Here is a 21970-nt window from a genome sequence, read left to right as displayed (position 1 = left end):
CCTGTTCAACACTATATATTCCTAACCAGAAATCTTTGTACATATCTTTACCAATGTCAAACTAAGAAGAACATGTGCTTTGTGTTGTTCTTGCACTGACTGAAACATGAAAAAAAAGAGGTCACATGTGGCTCGTTGGTCTAGGGGTATGATTCTCGCTTTGGGTGTGAGAGGTCCTGGGTTCAATTCCCGGACGAGCCCTCATCTTTCAACTTCAGTAGATTGAAGGTCTGTCTTATGTTTACATGTATAGCAATTGTCTTTAACCCAAACAAGTTCATATTCCAACTTAGACCCTGTAAACAGCAGTCTGCTCAAACTCCTAGAAGCAATCTACAAATGATATTGTTTATTCAAGAGAAGAAGTCTTTGCACTGAGGACTAACGTCAGAATGCAGCACAAGGTCCAGGGAGAGCTGAGGAAGAAGTACAGGGGCTGTAAGGCAGGAGTGAAAGTAGAGGCTGCACGTAGACATTTTAAGCCAGCGATCCCCTCGGCAATAATAAGGAATGTCAACTCACTACCGAATAAGATGGATGAGCTGTTTGCGCTGAACAATCAACAGAGTTACTGTGAGTGCAGCTTATACATCTTCACAGAGACGTGGCTCACTGATATGAGACCGGATGCTAACATGGATCTACCAGGCTTTACTGCTGTGAGAGCCGACAGAGACACGAACGCTTGTGGGAAGAGCAGAGGTGGGGGGCTCATCACTTACGTGAATGAAGGTTGGTGTTGCCCAGGACATGTCTCAGTGAAAAAGGTACTGTGTTGTCAGGACTTGGAACTGTTAGCCTGCGGCCATATTACTTGCCGAGGGAACTAAGTCATGTGATCGTGCTCTGTGTTTACGCCCCACCGAGCGCGGACGCATCAGCTGCCTATGAGAAGATACACACAGTAACAGCAAGACTGCAGACAAAGCACCCCGAGGCGTTTATGGTTCTGGTTCACCTGCAGCCACAGTACACCCCCTGGTCAAAAGGATGTCTAAAACCACACGTTCAATCAGGAAGTGGTCAGCTGAGGCAGAGGATGGTCTGAGGGACTGCTTTGACACCACTGACTGGGATGTAATGCTAAAAACACATGTTGAGGACATAGGGGAGCAGACTCACTGCACTCAAAAAACTGATTCAAGCCCCTCTTAGAGGTGAAACATTATTTTGTTTGTCTTATGAAAATGTTATTAATTCCAACAATACCCAAATATGTTTAGCAGATGTAACATAAATATATATTTGCTTTGACTCCCGTGGCCCTCTCAAACCGAATGAGTTTAACTAGCAGAGCAAGAGCATGCGCACGAGATCAGCCTCTGTCCTACCTGCCATCTGCCTCTGCTTGAAACTACTGTTGGTAAGTTTTCTGTCTTCTATTCAATAAGTTTATTATCTTTATGTGAAACAATGTGCATGCCTTAAGATAAATGGACATTGAGCTTAAGAAGAAGTGTCAGTCATTGTTCACATGGGGGTAGACAGGCTACAAGCAGCTAAGATTAGTTAGCATTCGTTGTAGCTAACGTCTATGGTCGCGTCATATAGCTGTCAGAGGTAAGTGGTGAACACGGTTAGTACTTGGAGTTTTCTACACAGGCACGTTGAATTCATCCTTAATACACTGAGAGCGCAGCTCGCCGCCAGCTAACGCAATCCAAAGGTGCTTGGCTTTACTTTTGTAGTGTAGCTGACAGGCTAACGTTAGCCCAGAGCTAACGCTCTGTGTTAGCCTAAGCAGCACTTGTATGCAGGGGTACAGCCAGTGCTTAAGTGTAGTTAATGTGAAACAATACAGTCGTGATTTATTGAAGTGAAGCAGTCGGCATATTTTCGCGATATATTTTATTTTTATATATTTTTTGTCTGCTGGTGGGTGCCTGCTCCCCTGTGCATCAGGCTGGAACTGCGCCGTACGACACAGAGCAGGGGAGACCTGTAAACGTGCTGAAATGACTTTGTTTAGTAAAAGGAAAAGGTATAAATGTGTTCTATAGTAAGGGACCATTAAATGACTTCTGTTGTGATCTGGCGCTATAGATAAAAATAAAATAAAAAGAACTCATTGGATGAACTCAGTTAAATTGTGGGAGACTTTTCCATCCAATAAATATGGGTAGCCCCAACTCAATGTGATGTATTTGAGTTGGACCAACATGATTTTTTCCATGTTGGTCCAACTCAACCTAAAAAATACCTATTAAATAATATTTGATTAAAATGGGTTGAGATTCCAGATTAAAGTTTTGGGTGGACCTCAGAGGATTTTCAGATTTGAAATTTCATTGTGAAATTTGGGAGTGGCTGCTGCAGCATAACATCTTTAACATATTTATTACATGCATACCTCTAATATATAATCTCATCTTATGCTCTTAATGACTGTAGCTAATTATATACTTGGTAATCAATTACAGCATCTTGTTATTTGGTCAATGAGATCTGACTCTTTTCTGACTCTTTTATTTTACAGGATGCTGTATGTGGATGTGTGCAGAGTGCAGTTTGGAACCAGGTACTTTTATGCATCTGCAGCTTATCATACACATACACCGCCTACATGCAGATGTACTTTAATACATGGATTATGCTACTACTAAATCACATTTTTACTTGTCCATGGTAATTAATGAATGTAAAATGAAAACTCACATTTCTTTATAGCTATTCAAGTCTGTGTGAGAGTAACTACAACTAACAATACTGTTTGTACTACTACTGTTTTCAAGGTGAATGATGACTTGCAGATCACCAGAAAGCCGCTGCATTGAAGTTCATGGCCCAGCTGAACCACTTCTCAAAGAAGCTTCTGTAAGTTTCCCAGAACAAAGGAGGAACTTCAATATTAATGAAAGATTCACATGTTTATGTGATGCTCAGGATCAACATGAGTGTTATGTGTGTTTGTGTTTTTCAACCCTATGGGAGGGCAGCTTACACGTTCTGAAGACAGGAGCCCAGCGATGTGGGGGTTTCATCCAACTTAATTTGGTATATTGAAATGCAAAGGTTTATGTCCTGGAGGAATGTTATGCACCTTACTGTTTCTATTTCTGCTGCATTTAAATAAAAGGACCTCAACCAGGTGTCATGTTTTTCTTAAGGGGTGGTAGGTTAATATAAAGGTAATTTTATAATAATAATTTTATTATATCTTTAGGTTGGACAAACACAAATAACTTTAATTACTAATAAACTAATGTACTTTATTTTAGCTCTATTTGACACAAATAATTTAATTGATATGTTTAGGTTGAATTGGACCAACATGAAAAAAATCATGTTGGTCCAATTCAAATACATTATATTGCATTAACTTACTTGTTTTGAGTTGGAGCTACCAGTATTTATTGGATGGAAAAACTCAATTTAATTGAGTTCATCCAATGAGTATAGGTTAAACAAATGAGTGATATTTAATCACAATAAATATACAGCAACGCAGTGATTAATGTGATTAAATTTGTAATCATGTGACGGCACTAGTTCAAACGTTTGAGTTCAAAGAACAGATGACCTACCAGTGGATGTCATGGTCATGGTTTTCTGCAGAAAGTCTCGTTCGTTTTCTAACATGGCAACCTTCTCCTTTAGAGTTTTGATTTCTGTCAACAGGCTCTTGTTCTGACTTTTGCAACCCTCACCTCTCATTAAAGCTGGTTTCCAATGATGTGTGTCTGGGTGCGTACACACTGCCCATAGTTACTGACGGAGCCACTGCGTCACACCCCAGCTGATACATGACCGCACCAGGACTGCTGCTATGACCTATGTTGGTTGTCAGCATTCCTTCCATTCCATTACAGCAGCATGAAAACAAGGTCCTGAGCAGCATACCAATAGATAAAGTAGAAATAAAGACTATGTACAGAGCAACCATAAGATATGCAGATATACAGATGAGAAATGTACAGAGATGTATTATGTCCTGTTATGATATCATGAAAAACTCTGAGTATTACACTGTAGGTGAGGATGTTATTGCACTAAGAGAAAAAACACTGTACTGTTTCCCCATCAGTGTCACTGGGTGTACACATGGTGATAAAGTACAGAGGTTAGAGTACAGATGGACTGATGTTATACAGTCTGACCCCTGTCTGGACAAAAGTCTGTGGCTGAAGGAGACACCCAAGGTCCCCACTGTCTCATGTTTTTATATTTGACTCATTTTCACAGCATGTTGATGAAGATTCTCAGTCATCCAGGTCATCATACGTAGAGAAGATTGAAGCAAGGCGTCTGGACTTGTAGAGTTTTCTAGAAGACGTTTCGCTGCTCATCCAAGCAGCTTCATCAGTTCTAACTGTTTGGTGGGGAAACATGGTTTATATGTGGTTACAGACCTATGTGGGTGGGTCTTGGTAAAACTTAAAAAAAAACTTACAAACAATAGCACTAAATGTTTCCATACTTACCTGTGATGTTCTGGCTGACTGGGCCAGGTGTGTCTAACGACTGGCTAACGACTATGAAACTGCCGGAGGGGGACTGGTTGACAGCCCTTTGTTCTTACTGTGAGTATGTGCAAACTTCCTGGGAATGGATGGAATCACTGCATTGTATGTGGTAGAAAGATGATGTCTGAGGCCACCACCTCTGTTAAGGGAAGGTTTTTCTAGCTTAACATAGATGGCTTCCTTGACTCCTCTTTCATACCACCTTTCCTCCCTGTCTAAAATGTGAACATTGTTGTCCTCAAAGGAGTGTCCTTTGTCTTTGAGGTGGAGGTGAACCGCTGAGTCTTGTCCTGAGGAGGTGGCTCTCCTGTGCTGAGCCATTCTTCTGTGGAGTGGTTGTTTAGTTTCTCCAATGTACAGATCAGAGCATTCCTCACTGCACTGGAGTGCATATATCACATTGCTGTGTTTCTCCCTGGGAATCTTATCCTTCGGGTGAACCAGTCTCTGTCTCAGTGTTGTCATCGGTTTGAAATGGACCGGGATGTCATGGTTGTTGAAGATCCTGCGGAGTTTCTCTGATACTCCTGACACATATGGAATGGAGATGTTCTTTCTCTGCCTGGTGTTGACCTTCTTCTTGTTGTTGGGGGGTCTTGTTTTTGTGGCTTTGATGAGTGCCCACTTCGGGTAGCCACATGTTTGCAGGGCCTTCCTGATGTGGTGTTGCTCCTTCTTCTTCCCCTCTGAGCTGGTTGGTACAGTTTGTGCTCTGTGCTGCAGGGTCCTGATGACTCCCAGTTTGTGTTCCAGTGGGTGGTGTGAATCAAACAACAGGTACTGGTCCGTGTGTGTGGGTTTCCTGTACACTTCCATATTGAGGCTCCTCCTCAATATGTACTGTGCAGTCCAAGAAGGCCAGATTGTTGTCCTTGGTGTCCTCGCGAGTGAACTTGATGTTGTTATGCACTGCGTTGATGTGTTCTGTGAACCGTTCCACTTCGTTGGTCTTGATTTTGACCCAGGTGTCATCCACATATCTGAACCAGTGGGTGGGGGTGGTTCCAGGATAGGAACTCAGGGCTCTTCTCTCCACTTCTTCCATGTAGAGGTTGGCCACAATAGGAGACACAGGTGATCCCATCGCACAGCCGTGCTTCTGTCTGTAAAAGTTCCCATTGTACTGGAAATAAGTGGTGGTCAGGCAGAGGTCCAGCAGGTCACAGATGTGGTCTGGCGTTAGGTTGGTTCTCTCCTTGAGTGTGCTGTCTTGTGTGAGGCACGTCCTTACCATCTCTGTGGCTTCTGATGTAGGGATGCAGGTGAACAAGGAGGTGACATCAAATGAGACCATGGTGTCATCTGGGTCCATTTGGATCTTCTCCACCTTGTTCACAAAGTCCTGTGAGTTGTGGATGTGATGTGGTGTGTCACCTACCAGTGGTGTCAGGAGTTCAGCCAAGTGCTTAGCCACGTTGTATGTGACTGAGTTTGTGCTGCTGACGATGGGTCTGAGGGGGACTCCTTCTGTCAGGACTCAGCGTGAAAGAGGACACAGGTGCAGTATGCGGTGCAGTACTCTTAAGCAGAGTCTTTATTAAAAGCCAGGAGGGCAACGAGTCCAATGATCAAACACAAAAATCGCACTTACGTGGAATACACAAAAACGGCAAAACAAGATCTCAAGGCGAGGAGTCCAAAAAACACAGGAAGGCAAGGCAACTAGAGGATCACAAGGTCAAGGCTGGTAATGTGCACCCACATTACCCAAGGTGACGAGACAAACTGGCACCGAGTGTGGGGAGGACGCAGACTAAATACAAAGGGAGCAGGGTAGACAACTAGACACAGGTGTGACACATGAGGGAGGATCAGGTAATCACCAGGAGGAGGAGGGAGAACACAAGGAGGGGGAAGTCAAGACACCTGAAACGAGAGGAGAGTCAGTGATACAGAACTTAACAGGAAACACCAAAATAAAACAGGAAGTAACACAAGCACAAAAATAACAAACCAAATTCAACACAAAAGCCCTGGCTCAAACCTGAAACCCTGACACCTTCCTTGTGTATCTTGGGGAGTCCATACAGGCGTGGAGTGGCTTCCCCAGGATACAGTCGAAAGTAGAGCTTGCGGTTGATGATTTGGTCCTTCTCCAGTTTTTGTAGCACTTCATTAGTTTGTCATAATCAGCCACCATGTACAGGTGCATCTCCATAAATGAGAATATTGTGGAAAAGTTCAATATTATAAACTAATGATGTCACACTGTGATCAGATGATGAACTCAAAACACCTGCAAAGCAGACACAATCATGGGGAAGACTGCTGACTGGACAGATGTTGAATAAATAAAAAATAGTCAGCATGGATATCCTCAGGAGCGATAATGGGAATATGACTCCCATTCATCACCCTGCACACTGAGGGAACCCATCAAGACAGACAGTTATCAGGAGAGAAGGAAACTGGCGTAGTAGTGTAGTAGACACACTAAAGCAGTGGTCCCCAACCACCGGGCCGGGGACCGGTACCGGTCCGTGGGTCATTTGGTACCGGGCCGCACAGAAAGACTGAGCAAAACATATATTATTCATTATCTGAGTCTGACAGCTGTTTCATTTATAAATCAATCAGATTTATCCGCCTGTGCCTTTAAGCACCTGCCCAGACGCTTGTCTCGGTCACGGGATACGGCACCCCAAAATTAAGCCCACAAGCAGCAACAATGAATAAAAAACAAATGTCTTTGGAGAGCTTCTTCGGAAAGGGGAAAGGCCTAACGAGGAGACAGAAGAAGAGGAGCCTACCCCTTCAAAGAAAAAGAAACCTGCATTTAAAAGACTATATCAGGAGTCCTATTTAAAATATGGATTTATTGCAACAGGTGATTCTCACACACCAAGTCCACTCTGAGTGATTTGTGGCGACAGACTCACAAATGAGGCAACGAAGCCTTCAAAACTGCGAGACCGAGCACCCTGCATTAAAAGACAAGCCATGGAAGAAAACATGAACAAGAACGACTGAAGCAATTAATGACGGCCAGAACAAAATTACGGAGTGGACTGGACATAAGAAACACACTTCGGGTGTCATGTCTCCCATTATCCCTAGATGGGACCGCCTCATTGCTGAGAAAGCTCAAAGGCTCCCACTAATTAAGCATAAGAGTAAGTTGTCTCTTTATGCACTTTTTTTTCTGTGCCGGTCCGTGAAAGTATTGTTTTACATGATACCGGTCCGTGGTGCAAAAAAGGTTGGGGACCGCTGCACTAAAGGTTCTAGCAGTGGAAGTGAGTTGCGGATAAACCACAGATAGAAGTTGGCTCATTTCATACCTGTATAAAACCTCAACCACGAAGGGACTCGAACCCTCAATCTTCTGATCCGAAGTCCAGCTGGCAAAGGATCGTCCGTACAATGTTGGAAAATGTTGGACACAAGAGCCAATCACAAGCCTTCAATTGCTGGAGGTGCGCCCAATCAGCTAGCGGATTTCTTCCCCACTGTCCAACATTTCCAACATTTGACCAATCACGGTGGACAAATGTTGGAGCAGAGAATCAGTATGGCGCATACCGGTCGTCATTCATTCTGCACTAGCTAGCGAGAAAAACAGTCGGTACGGTAATTAAACACTTGCTACAGTGCCGTGTGACACTATTTTACGTTTGTGTGTCATGTAAACTCTTGTACTGTGTTGACGTTTTTATAGATTGATAGATTTGTTGAGTTACGGTCGTTACACAAAGTGGATTTTGTTTTTGCCACTCGGTGCTTACTAATGTTATTTAAGGTGCAGTGTTTAAACACCAAACCTGAGAATCAAAGTATTTCCACCCACGTTTAAGCACTACCACAGCACCGTTTAAGCACTACCACAGCACTACCACATAAGTTATTTAGATTTTTATGGTGTATGGCCATATAGAAATGTCTTCCTGTAAATAAACATTGTCCCTTAATGCTGCTTAAAGCTACGGCATTCTTTGTAATATTTTATTATATATTTTATATTATATGTTGTGGTACACGGCGTGTCAGAGGACAGCGGGGGGTTGGGTGATCTATTTTGCCAGCTGACATGCTGTGGGTGAAAGGAGAGAGACGTGAAGGACAGCGGTGGCAGACAGGAGAAGGAAAACGGGAAAACGGGGAGAGTAAGAGGGACCCGTGATTCGAAAAAAAAAATACGGACAATAACCATTTGTTTTTATGGACAAGGATCGCCCAGGGAGAGAGAGGATCCTGTGTGGGGTTCACCAGGAGGAGTTTTTTGTTTGTTTGCCTGTTACTTTTTGATCGGGACTGAAGGGACATTTATTTGTAAATATGGGTCGGATTACAGCGCTATTTGGGATGTAAGAAAATATGATTTTGAGTTAATAAACCCGAAACAGTCTCATTTCATGTGTCTGTGGTCTGTATTATGCAACAAGGGTAAATAGAGTACAACACAGGAGAGTCCCTGCTTAATAGCAACACTCCGTTTACTTTAGGCAGACTGTTGAAACGTTTATCCATATGTCCATTTGTAAAAATGATGCCAAAAATGTAGCAGATGCAGATCAACACTAGCATTCCTGTGGTCGCCGGTTCGAATCCAAGCTGTGGTCCAAAGTAAAATCCTAAGTATTTCAAAAGTTTGAAATACGTACATAAATTAGATATGTTTCCACAGCTTTCCTTTCTTTTTTCATTTTTCCCTTTTTCCCCTCTTTTTCCTCTTCTTTTCTTCTCCCCCCTTCTTCCCCATCTTAGACGGACGAATGTTCCCCAGCTTGAACGCAGCGCCTTGGACCGCTCGGCCATCCTGACATGAAAAGCGTGCTGTCCACAACAAGTTTGGAAAATCTCAAGGATGAATACTTAATAAACAATCTGAAATCTTCACTGACACTGATGTGGACAGACTCAGAGTGTGTCTGTCTATGCTATCTCAACAAGTCTTGAGCCAGAGATGAGATTTTTCATCTGGTCACCACATGATGAATCATTCTGACTATTGTAGTACCTTGAGATCTGCCTTCCCCAGGTGTTTTGTCCTTAAGGTGAAGCAGTCTCTGCCTCAGGGTGAAACTGGGTTTGAAATGTGCTGGGACGTTTTATCCTTTGCCTCCTCACTGCACACCAGTTGCTCTCGGTCCAGCGTTTTTAAAATGATAGTTTTTGGAAGTGTCAGATGGACTGTGCCAGGGTTTGGTCCTCAGACAGTCAATATAAATGGCAGCACTCTGACTGGTCAAGATGACCTTTTTCATAGAGCTCGTTGTTAACACATCAGACTTGTTAAGTGTAAACGATGGAGGGGCATAAAGTGATCTTGGAGATGATTGGCAGGATTCGAACCTGCGCGGGGAAACCCCAATGGATTTCTAGTCCATCGCCTTAACCACTCGGCCACAACAACCGGCAAAAGGTAACGATGAAGAGTCTGACGACCCAGGTTGGTTCTGTCCATGAGTGCATGGTCTTGTCCAGTTTGTCCTGTCCAGTTTGGTGTTGGTGCTCCTTTACTTGTTTTCCATTTCATTCGCAGGTTTGATTGTTCACACCTGTGATCAGTCATCAGCCAATCCTGCTGCAGCTTCCATCTAGTATATGTGTCCAATGGAAGCTGAGCAACATGTCAGCTACACACATAGAAACACTACACATAGTTTGTCATATAAATAACATGGATTGAATCATGTTGTACAGTCAATGGAAACAAAAAGCACTGAGAGTGGTGCTGGTAGTGCAGCAGTGGATGGAGGCTGAAGTGCTGCCACCTAGTGTCAATATTTGGTATTAACTCTGACTACATATTCCACCTTTAACTCTCTGCCATATATACTGTGCCATGTGTGAAGTGATAATAAAATGTGAATGTGAATTTATTGTAAAGAACTTTACTTATTATCCCTGTTATAAGTGAGCAGTGTGTGTGTGTGTTTGATGGAGTGTGTAATGTCTGCTCAGTGTTACTGATGCTGCTGTGTGTGATCTGAAAACTGATCAAACTGTGATGTGTCTGATGCTGACAGAAGAATCAGAGGTCAGACAGTCGGATCCTCCTCTGTGACACCTTTAACATCATATCAGAAATCTCTGTCTGCTTCTGGTACATGCAGCTGATCACCAGCAGGGGGCTCACTGCTTTGCTGTCACTCAGGGGGCCTGCTCTGTCTGCCACTGGGATATGATGAGGTGAACTTCAGAGTTTGAATGGATTTCATTTGTCATGTGTTTATGATCATTTTATGAATCAGTTCAAATAAAGGAGACTCATTGAAGTCACAGTTTAGTGTTTTAATACTTATACACACTTATTTTGAAGCTGCTATCAACTTGATGAGTCTTCCTGTTGAAGCACGAGGCAGGACGTGTGTCAGAACATCCATGAACTGAGTAGATTAAGAGGAAAAGCTGATGTCACAGCTGCTGGTTGTGTTCTTTAGTGTCTCCATCTTGATGAAATGAGGCGTTTTACTTCCTCCAAGTAGAGTGGACCTGGCTCACAGAGTGCTGCTGCTGTCTCTGTCTCTCTGTGAGCAGCATGTTAAACAGCAGGCTCTGAATAGTGACGTCATGATGTCACAGTCACATCAGTCTAATCTCCCAATCTGAGAGAGAGCTGTCATCAACAGCAGGAAGTGCAGGAAGCTCATGTGTGCAGGCCTCTGATGTGTGGAGGCTGTCGGCTTGTAGCAGCCAACAAGAAGGGAGTTTGTAAAAGTTCTCTGTAACTTTAAATGTGAGGATTCAGAAAGAACTTAGATCAGATATGTGCAGCACTTGTGCAACAGATACTCCAACAGTGACAGCTCTTCTGAAGAAAGCCTGAGGAGCTGAGACCTGGATGAGACACTGATACAGCTTTGCTCTGCTGACAGGAAGGATGAAGGCTGACCACACACACACACACTGACACACACAGACACACACACACACACACACACACACACACACACACACTGACACACACACCCACATATAGACACGTGCACATATATAGACGCAACACACACACCAACACACAATCACACACACACTCTTACAGACATGCACACACATATATTGTCACACCGGCTCAGAAAGTGTGACACATTGGGGAGGACAAACACAACCTTAACCGTTTGACCATTTTATTGAAGAAAGAACAGTAGTTGTACACCAACAATTGACAAACAAGGAAATGTGCAACAAAATACACCGCCATGCCTGCAGCAGGCTGGAGAGAGAGCAGCCCTCCTAGTAGGCCAGACGGGGAGAGAGAGAGTGAAGCAAACAGACTGGGAACTCTTAAACCGTCTCCAGCTCGTCAGCACAGGAGAGCTGCATAAGCTCAGGATCAGCTCCACCCAGCAACCTCCTGCACACACAGGGCAGAGACAGCAGCAACAACACAACACTCCCTGAGAGGCCAACACAGGGCCACAATATAGACACTGACACACACTAACACACAGACATACACACACAATACACTGCTTCAGACACACACACTGCCTGCTTCAACTGTGGAAAGGCTTCCTGTGCATCAGTGCAACAGGCTGTTGGGCCTTTGCAGGATCCTGCAGGGTCGACCCCAAAGTTCAGACTCACAGTTCATAGCAGGATGAGCTGGATGCAGTCACAGCTCCTCACTGTGTGCAGCAGCTGGACTGAGCTGAACACTGGACTCAGACAGATTCAACATCCACGCGTCAGTCACTGGAAGCCTTCAGAATGCTTCTCTCCTCACTCAGCTTCCAGTCCAGATCCAATACCTTACTGCAGGTAGTGACGGACCTGTCAGCTGTGTGTTAGAAATGCATGAATAAACAGCAGCTTCATGTTGATGCAGGACGTATGAGGTCGGAACACTGATGAGATGAAAAGATTCAGAGGAAAAGGCAGAAAGAGCAGAGCTGATAAGTCACATGACTGATGCACTGACACGCTCTCTAGTCAGCTCCAAAACACCACTCAGATCCATCCACCATTCCAGAGCAGCTCTCAAAGGTGATCTGGAATGACAGCTGACAGCAGAGAGAGGAAAGCTTTAAATGTACTGCTACAACCTGATTGGCTGCATGAGCAGCGAGGCAGCGCCTGATTGGTGGAAGAGCTGACTAGAGAGCGTGTCAGTGCATCAGTCATGTGACTTATCAGCTCTGCTCTTTCTGCCTTTTCCTCTGACTGCTGTCCTGATAAAGACCTGAGGAAGACTGTTTGGAGGACACACAGAGTGGACATGGGTCACAGAGCGCTGCTGCTGTTTGTGTCTCTCTGGAGCTCCGGTAGGACTCTGCTTCTATGACGGACGTCTTTATAAGAGCTGGGAGAAGAGTGTGTGTGTGTTTATATTTGTTTTCTTCACTGACAATCTTATTACGGATAATGCTACTAAGGATCACAGTGGAATTAGTCTGATTGTTTTTAAAGTTGTTATTATAGCAGTTTATGTTCACTGTGTATGTCCACACTGGATGTTCCTTTTTTAGGATTAACATTTATGGAGCCCCGAAAGGGACATTTGCAATTTATTTATTTATTTATTTATATTTCATGCTGTATTTATTTCATCCCTAATATGCAAATCTCCTCTTAAGATACAAATCATAAAGCACACAGTCCTTCTCTGGATAACTACAAACTTCACTACATCCAGTGGTAAAACAGACTGAGCCCTGTTGTTGCTGCTGTCAGCTACAAGGAGACATAAACACAGCGTGAACTGAATCAATATGAATTAAAATGGAGGAAACCTTTATTTGACCCAATGAATGACTAATATGTCACCATATGAACGATCTGGCACCGACTGGCTGCGGCTCCAAGCAGATGAAGGGAGGTTGGTGAGAGGTGATGAGGGTGATGAAGATGATGATCTGTTCTTATTGAGGGTGATGAAGATGATGATCTGTTCTTATTGTCTAAACAGGAACAGTTGAAGCACAGCTTGCAGCCCCTGTATCTCAGGCTTCTCAGCTTCTCTTCAGATGTTTGGACGTTTCTGCTGGAACCTCTCATTTAATGACTCACATTTAGAACTTTTGACTTTATGTGGAGGAGGGATTTATTTTTGGAATGAGGAGGCTTCAACACTTCAGGACTGCTTTGAAGTGACTGACTGGCAGGCACTCTGTGAACCCCACAGCCAGGACATTGATGGAATCACAGAGTGCATCACTGGATACATAAACTTCTGTGTGGACAGTGTTGTTCCAGTTAGGACAGTGAATTGTTACCCCAACAACAAGCCATGGGTGACTAAGGACATTAAAGCCATTTTAAACAGAAAAAAGAAGGCATTCAAAGCGGGCGACAGGGAGGAGGTGAGAGCTACACAGAAGGACCTGAGAACAAAAATCAGGGAGGCCAAGGAGAAGTACAGGAGGAAGCTGGAGTGGAAACTTCAGCAAAACAACACAAGAGAGGTGTGGAGTGGCATGAGGACCATCACTGGTTACAGGTGGAGCAGCAGGGGTGGAGTTAATGGCAGTGTGCAAAGGGCCAATGAGCTGTATCAGTTTTTTTAGTGACCCCAGTTCAGCCTGCTAACGACTCTTCAGCAGCTGAGCGACAACGACCAGCCACGTCACCCACCCTCTCTTCTCCCACAGCTCATCCAGATGGCCCTGCTCGCACCTCATCCTCAGACCCCTCGGCTGACATCACCTGGGAATTACTGGTTCCCCACCTCCACCGATCACCTTCACCACAGAGCAGGTGCTGCTTGGAAGAATGTCAAACATCAAACATATTCTGCTTGGTTTAACACTTTGTGTTCACTACATCATTCCACATGTGTTCCTTCATAGCTCTGATGTCTTCAGGATGAATCTACAATGTAGAAAGTCATAAAAACAAAGACAAACCACTGAGTGACTTTTGACTGGTACATTTAAAAATGTCATCATATGTCCTAACCAGCAGGGGGAGCACTGATCATAAACTCTCTGTCTCACATGTTATTGTCATGTGTTTTTATGGACGATGATGCTGACTGTTGTTTGCTTCTCTCTGTAAACAGCTTGTAAACAGCAGCTTCCCTGAGGGGAAACTCAGCTAATAAATGATGCTGTAACCTCTGGGACTTGATCTGCTGGGTGGGAGTCCACTACATTATCCATCCATCCTCATCCATCCAGCTGAGATACTGAATGTGGGTTTTCATTGGTTGTCCGTTATAACCATCAAAATTAAAAGAAATAAACACTTGAAATATTTCAGTCTGTGTGGAATGAATGTTTGCATTATACAGCTTTCACTTTTTGAATGGAATTACTGAAATAAATCAACCTTCTGATGATATTCTAATTATATGACCAGCACCTGTAGTGGTGTTTTGTTGCAGCCTGTGGGGTCACCATAGAAACAAAGCTATTTTATTTTGCTTAGAGAGCACTTGAGAGCACTCCCTAATACTTGTTCTTGTTTCCTGAATAATGAGTACTAGCAGGACATAGCAGCATGGGCAGCAGAGGATTCCATGTTATAACTGGATCATCCAGCACAAGCAGCAGGATTCAGCACCACAGCCTCCTTCATGGCCTTCAGTCCATTAATGACTACAGCTGGACCAATGAACCGACTGTGGACTTCTCCATAGGCTTAACTGTGTAGAAAGGACACCAGGATAACTGTTCAAACAAAAGGTTCCACTGAGATTTGAACTCAGATCGCTGGATTCAGAGTCCAGAGTGCTAACCATTACACCATGGAACCTCCTCTGTGAGTAAACCTGACTGGAAGAGAACCAGAGACATATCTTGTCCAGATGGTCTGTCTTTCCAGAAATGGAGTCTGTCAGTTGTTAAAATGAGTGAGCTGATGTCCAGGTGTAGAACAAAGGAGCTCCTGCTAGCAGTGGTGCAGTTTGTACCTACCAGCTTCAAATGAAGACAGAAGTGTCCTCTGATGACTCACACAGCACTACAGTAGATCATTAATCAATCAGACCTGCAGATCTGTTCTTTGACAGTGATGTGTCCAGGATTACACCATCTATCATTAACAAACAATACCAGCCCCCCTCCTTTCCTCTGACCGCACTCCACTGTCCTGTCTGTCCTTGCCAACTGAAATCCATTTAGCGCAACGTTAGAGTCCAGTGTTAGCACCGTTAGCCAAGTTTCAGTAAACAACAGCATGCTACACTGACGATATTCCCTCTGGTGCCGAGTCAGCACCGTCAGCTCGTCCATCTTATTAGTGAGAGATCAAACATTCCCAGTGATGACCGAGGGGAGTACAGGTTTATAACATCTGATGGAACAACACGCAGCTCCGGCACGGGTTCCCCGTCATCTTCTCCTCCTTATGTCTCGAAGAATGTCGGGTCTCTCGCTGTGCAGCACCGCTGTGTCCCTGAGGGCTAACAGCTGATCCCCCGTGTAAACAATAGGGCCTCCACTGTGTGTCCACGGTTACTTGTGAAGCAAGGAGTGTAAAAAACTGAAGAAATACCAGCGCAAACTCCATAATCTTTCCTTTGAGGACAACAATGTCCACATTTTAGACAGAGAGGAAAGGTGGTTTGAAAGAGGAGTCAAGGAAGCATCTATGTTAAGCTGGAAAAACCTTCCCTTAACAGAGGTGGTGGCCTCAGACATCATCTTTCTACCACATACAATGCAGTGATTCCATCCATTCCCAGGAAGTTTGCACATACAATAAGAACAAAGGGCTGTCAACCAGTCCCCCTCCGGCAGTCTCACAGTCGTTAGCCAGTCGTTAGACACACCTGGCCCAGGCAGCCATGGAAACATTTAGTGCTATTGTTTGTGAGTTTTACCCAGACCCACCCACTGAGGTCTGCAACCACATATAAACCATGTTTCCCCACCAAACAGTTAGAACTGATGAAGAGATATACACCTTAGTTTTTTGAAGAATTGGTCATGTCATGTTTTGACAAATAAAGAGAAGCTTAACACCACAATTAACCATCTGGTTTCTATAAACTGTTCTCCTCTAAATGTGAAATAAATATAGATTTTATTTATCGTGTTAATTATCGATATCGACTGATATGGAAATAAATTATCATGATACATTTTTTGCCATATCGCTCAGCCCTACTTCACACCGCAACCTCCTCCATACCCGGCGCCAAAACCGTGTGTCTATGTGTCCGACCTGCAAACTGCTCACTCGCGTTTCGAACCCAGGACCTCTTGAACCCAAAACACTGATCATCCCACTGCACCACAAGAGAATCATTCTCAATGATGTCACTAACGAGTCGTCGAATGCTAAATTAGTTATCAATGCATTTTGCATTGGAATATTACTCGAGTAATCGTTGCAGCCCTAAAAAAAGTACATCATAGATATTTTCTATCAACCACAATGGTATTTGAGATGTTAGTATTAGTATTAGTATTAAATAACAATGTTGGTGATATAGCAGTATACAAAAGGGGTACTGGGAAACTCACTCTAAGCTTGAACTTGAAAACTTGAGAGCTCTGCTTTGTGTCCATTTGTTCCTCCAGTTCTCCCTCAACAACATGACTGTAAGGAGAACGAGATCCTGTCTGACCAGCAGCTCTGTAACCAGAAAAAAAAAATCCAGTCTGGACCATTTTGCACCGTTTGTCATCCAATACAAAGAAGAGCTCAACCATCAGGACCCACTGCTGACACCTGAGATAAAGTTACACAGAACAGGTATGTGAAACTGCAAACAAGCAGTGAATCCAGTGACTCATGCAGGATCCTATTCAGTTCTGTGCAACGTTTATATTAAGCTTAATGATCAAAACTGTGAAACATGTTTTCTTGTTCTAACCCTTTAGATCTCACTCAACAACACAATTTTAAGAAGAAAGAGCTGATTCTAGCTGACCAGCAGCTCTGTAACCAGAACAGGAACAGCAGCCTGGATTGGGAGGAACCAGAACTCCCACAGGTTAGAAAGGAACCGCATGTTCTCTCCAGCAGTCATGAGGAAGAGCAGCATGAACCGAGAGAGGAGACTGAGCCCTCTATATTGACTGTTGCTAATGAAAGGAACTATATTGAACTAGAACCAAGCTGTGACAGGATTGTCTCTCACAACTCTCCTCCAGGAAAAAAATCTGTAAAATGTAAACCTGGTAGAAAAGGTGAGAAGCCATTTTCTTGCAGCACATGTGGCAAATGCTTTTGTCAAAATCATGACTTAGCTATTCACATGAGAACCCACACAGGTGAGAAACCACATTGTTGCAAAACATGTGGGAAATGTTTTACTCAAAATGGTAGTTTAACTGCCCACATGAGAACCCACACAGGTGAGAAACCACATTCTTGCAAAACATGTGGGAAATGTTTTACTCAAAATGGTAGTTTAACTGTCCACATGAGAACCCACACAGGTGAGAAACCACATTCTTGCAAAAACATGTGGGAAATGCTTTACTCAAAATGGTAGTTTAACTGCCCACATGAGAACCCACATAGGTGAGAAACCATTTTCTTGCAAAACATGTGACAAATGTTTCAGTCAAAAAAGTAACTTAACTTTCCATATGAGAACTCACAGATGAGAAGCCATTTTCTTGCAAATTATGGTGGAAATGTTTTAGACAAAATAGTGTTTTAACTGTCCACAAGAGAACCCACACAAATAAGTCAAGTGTTTGCCAAACAGGTGTGACCAACTGAACTATTTGTTTAATGTTCTTTGGTAGGTTTTATTTCTGTGTACTATTGAATGTGAACTGACAGCTGAGATCTGTCATGTTGATTTGTGTGTATGTCGAAAAAATATTTTTTTATGCAACCAGTTCAATGAATTGGTTTCCTGAATGAATTGTTAAATAATTTATATAAAACTATGTTTTTTTTTATTTTAGATACTTTAGTAATCCCAGAGGGAAATTCTTTAAGGCTGCTGCCAAGCAGTGTCATACAATGACTAGCAAGGTGCGCCACAGGCTAGGGTGAAGTGTCTTGCCCAAAGACACACAACATTGACTTTAGGGAGGAGTTGGGATTGAACCACCAACCTTCCGGTTATTGGACAACCCTGCTATACCACTGTGGCGCTGCTGCCCCGAAAACACAAAGGCACTGCTGGGACATGTTCAATCAATTGTACTGCATTTCTGCAGTATCATTTCCTTAACATAGCATGTAACACTTGATAGCCCTGATTGTCTGTAGACAGTTGTCAATTAATAAATTCAAATTAATTCTATAAAACCTGACTTATTTTTCTACGAAGGTTTGAATTTTGAGACTGTTTAAACAAGAGAGAAAAGTGTGACAATGTGCTGCTATGTGGTGGCAGGGCAGCAAGTAGGTGGGCCCTGGTAAGAAAAAGAGGGGCTGCCCAGCTGTAGCAGTGGTGTAAAACAGCTGACCCTGGCGAGACAGGGGGCTAACCCAGGCACAAGTAGGCACACACACGGCCAGGTGCCATGGATGGACAGTGGCAGAAGATTAAAAGATGAGTAGCAGTCAAGGAGGGGCTTGATGGCTTTAGAAGGAAGGGATTATGCCTTGTTTTTGCAACCGGTTGCTGACTCAGGTCTTCTCGTATCATTTTTGATCTGCAATAAAGACTCTGACTCTGAGTTTGCCTGTCTACAGTTGTCTTTGTGACTGTTGGTTTTGTAGATGTGAGCTTTATTGACCTCAGTTCTCATATTTCAAAAGAATGTACAGAACAACAACAATTTGTTATATCTTCCATCATTATTTCAGGTGAGGGAAATGAGGAAATAGTTCTTAGAAACGACACAATTTATTAGCCTCTGTCTAGCAACTTGGCAGAGCTCAACTCATCCTCATACAGGGGCATACTCAACATTACATGCTTACGTACAACGTAACTATGGTTACCCGTAGGGACCAAAATACATAACAATTTGGACTACTGGTAAATGATGGCTTTAGAGGACCTGCACAGCTCAGCTGAAATCATTCAGACCTCAGTGCTACATATGATGGTATCATTTGATGGACTGTATAGTCCTGTTTGGATGTCAGATTTTATAAGGTCCATAGCTTCTGTTTTACAATGTGTTATTTTTGGCCCACAAGCTAAACAGAACCAGAAGTGCAAAAATTGACTGATGAAAATGATATTGAGCATTTCCTTACCTCTTTTCACATCTGACAACATCATTTCACAGACACTTTGTGATGAAATGACGTCAGCACAGTGTGTGTAGTGTGTACTTGTAACATCAGCTAGACCCATGTAGAAGGCAGATGTGGACTTTTGTTCAATAAGTGTCTTTGACTGCGGAGATTTTCAAACAGGTCTCTGAATAATAGGAGGAGGATCCTGCTGTGAGCTCCACTGGAGACACTGCTGCTGCTTCTTACTTCTTGGACCACCCGTTATTAATACATTGTGTTGAACAGGTGTACATAATAAAGTGTCTGCTGGGTGTAATATTGTTATTACTCCCATCAGTGTTTTACAAAATCTTCTCATATGTCCTGTTTATTTCTGTTACCAAAAAAGAGTCCAAACAAAACAACAGTGTGTTTGGGATGTCTCACAGCTTGTTCTCCTCCTCTGAGCACAACTTTTTTTCTGGGGTCATATTTAAATACTGTTGTGTAATTGGTCAGAATTTTGAAAAGTGTGTAGTGATTGGAGAAAAGTGGAAAAGCCTCTCCACTAACTGAGAATCCACACAGGTCAAACAGTACTGTCTGCCAGACCTGTGGTTCAGTCTATTATCATGCTAGGCGCACGTACACGCCCACCTCTGAACATTATCAGCTCGTTACACATTAAGGAAACTGGTGTTTGGGCAAAAAAGCAAAACCATGGAATCATGAATAGTATCAACAAATCTTCCTCCTCCTCCTGAAATGACTGCAAACCTGATGCTCCGCTTCTTTGTCTCCAGGAGTCCTAATTCAAAGGGACTGTTTTCATTTGTTGATGTTTACATGTAGAATGTGTGATTTATGATGCTGCTGCTCAGATGTTTTCATGATGTTTTACCACGATTAAAGAACACGGTGATGTAGTGACTTGTTATATTTAATGTAAGTACTAAATGGTATTAAATACTAAAGTGTGGAATGAGAAGAGACTCATGTGTCTGCATGTCAGTAACACAAAAGAACAGCTTAGCAGAACGGTTGTCATGTGATTGAGGTTTGACTGAGAGCTCGTTCGTTCGAATCAATGAATTGCTAAGAATGTGAATCAAATAAATGAATTTTGGAAAACAGTATTTTCTTTAAATACACAGCAAAAATAAACAAATAGCATGCAGACATGAAAGAAATGACACACTGCTGTAACAATGGCAAAGCAGTGAGCCCCCTGCTGGTGATCAGCTGCATGTACCAGAAGCAGAGGAGGATCCGACTGTCTGACCTCTGATTCTTCTGTCAGCATCAGACACATCACAGTTTGATCAGTTTTCAGATCACACACAGCAGCATCAGTAACACTGAGCAGACATTACACACTCCATCAAACACACACACACACTGCTCACTTATAACAGGGATAATAAGTAAAGTTCTTTACAATAAATTCACATTCACATGTTATTATCACTTCACACATGGCACAGTATATATGGCAGAGAGTTAAAGGTGGAATATGTAGTCAGAGTTAATACCAAATATTGACACTAGGTGGCAGCACTTCAGCCTCCATCCACTGCTGCACTACCAGCACCACTCTCAGTGCTTTTTGTTTCCATTGACTGTACAACATGATTCAATCCATGTTATTTATATGACAAACTATGTGTAGTGTTTCTATGTGTGTAGCTGACATGTTGCTCAGCTTCCATTGGACACATATACTAGATGGAAGCTGCAGCAGGATTGGCTGATGACTGATCACAGGTGTGAACAATCAGCCGGTGACGAGTGGAGCAGGAGCAGCTGCCCATGCTGCAGAGACACAAACAGCAGCAGCACTCTGTGACCCATGTCCACTCTGTGTGTCCTCCAGACAGTCTTAAGATTAAGATTAAGAAACCTTTATTAGTCCCACAATGGGGAAATTGCATTTTTGCAACAGCAGGTACAGACAGCAAAGGATAAGTTAAGAAAAGATATATATGATAAAATAAACTACCAATAAAATATAGAATAGAATCATCAACAGTTTACATATGAACAGTTGTTGCACAGGTGAGTGGAGGGAGAAGTGGTCTGTAAGAAAACTGTACATAGTGCATCAGAAACTAAATAAATAATGTGTTGTACACTGTGGTGTGTGAATATTGCACCTATCAGAAGTGGTTATTATACAGTCTGACAGCAGCAGAGGTTGTGTGTAATGACGCGGCTCACCAGCAGAGGGCGTGTGACGGAGCAACAAGCAGAAACTACAGAGGAGAAGAGACACAACAAAGATCAGAACAGACACACTCAGCTCTTCTCTCTGAGACCATGATGATACCGTCACATATCATCACTGCACATGTTTTTGGCTGCACGTCTGGAAATGAGAGGAGACAGAACATTATCATACATGTTGCATAAGTAAAGTCACATGACATGCACCACTGTAAATAAAGGAAACCACATCCAAGACACTTAGACCACAGAGCCCAAGAAATAATATAATCTAAAGCTCACAAGACACAAGACGAACAGAACAGAACAGAACAAAT

General features: G+C 43.1%; 1 protein-coding gene and 2 non-coding genes across 3 annotated transcripts in view; 1 reads left to right on the top strand and 2 right to left on the bottom strand.

Moving 5' to 3' along the window:
- The window catches only part of LOC114429875 (uncharacterized), a 108010-nt gene that overhangs the window by 39778 nt on the left and 46262 nt on the right, over positions 1-21970 (bottom strand). The window lies entirely within an intron of this gene.
- Positions 130-201, top strand: trnap-ugg (transfer RNA proline (anticodon UGG)). The gene has a single exon. It is a non-coding gene; the product is annotated as a tRNA-Pro (tRNA).
- Positions 15030-15101, bottom strand: trnaq-cug (transfer RNA glutamine (anticodon CUG)). Its single transcript has one exon. It is a non-coding gene; the product is annotated as a tRNA-Gln (tRNA).

The sequence above is a fragment of the Parambassis ranga genome, unplaced genomic scaffold (genome assembly GCF_900634625.1).
Source record: "Parambassis ranga unplaced genomic scaffold, fParRan2.1 scaffold_21_arrow_ctg1, whole genome shotgun sequence".
NCBI lineage: Eukaryota > Metazoa > Chordata > Actinopteri > Ambassidae > Parambassis > Parambassis ranga.
The sequence above is the reverse complement of the archived record's forward strand: the minus strand, read 5'-3'. Positions and strand labels throughout refer to the sequence as shown.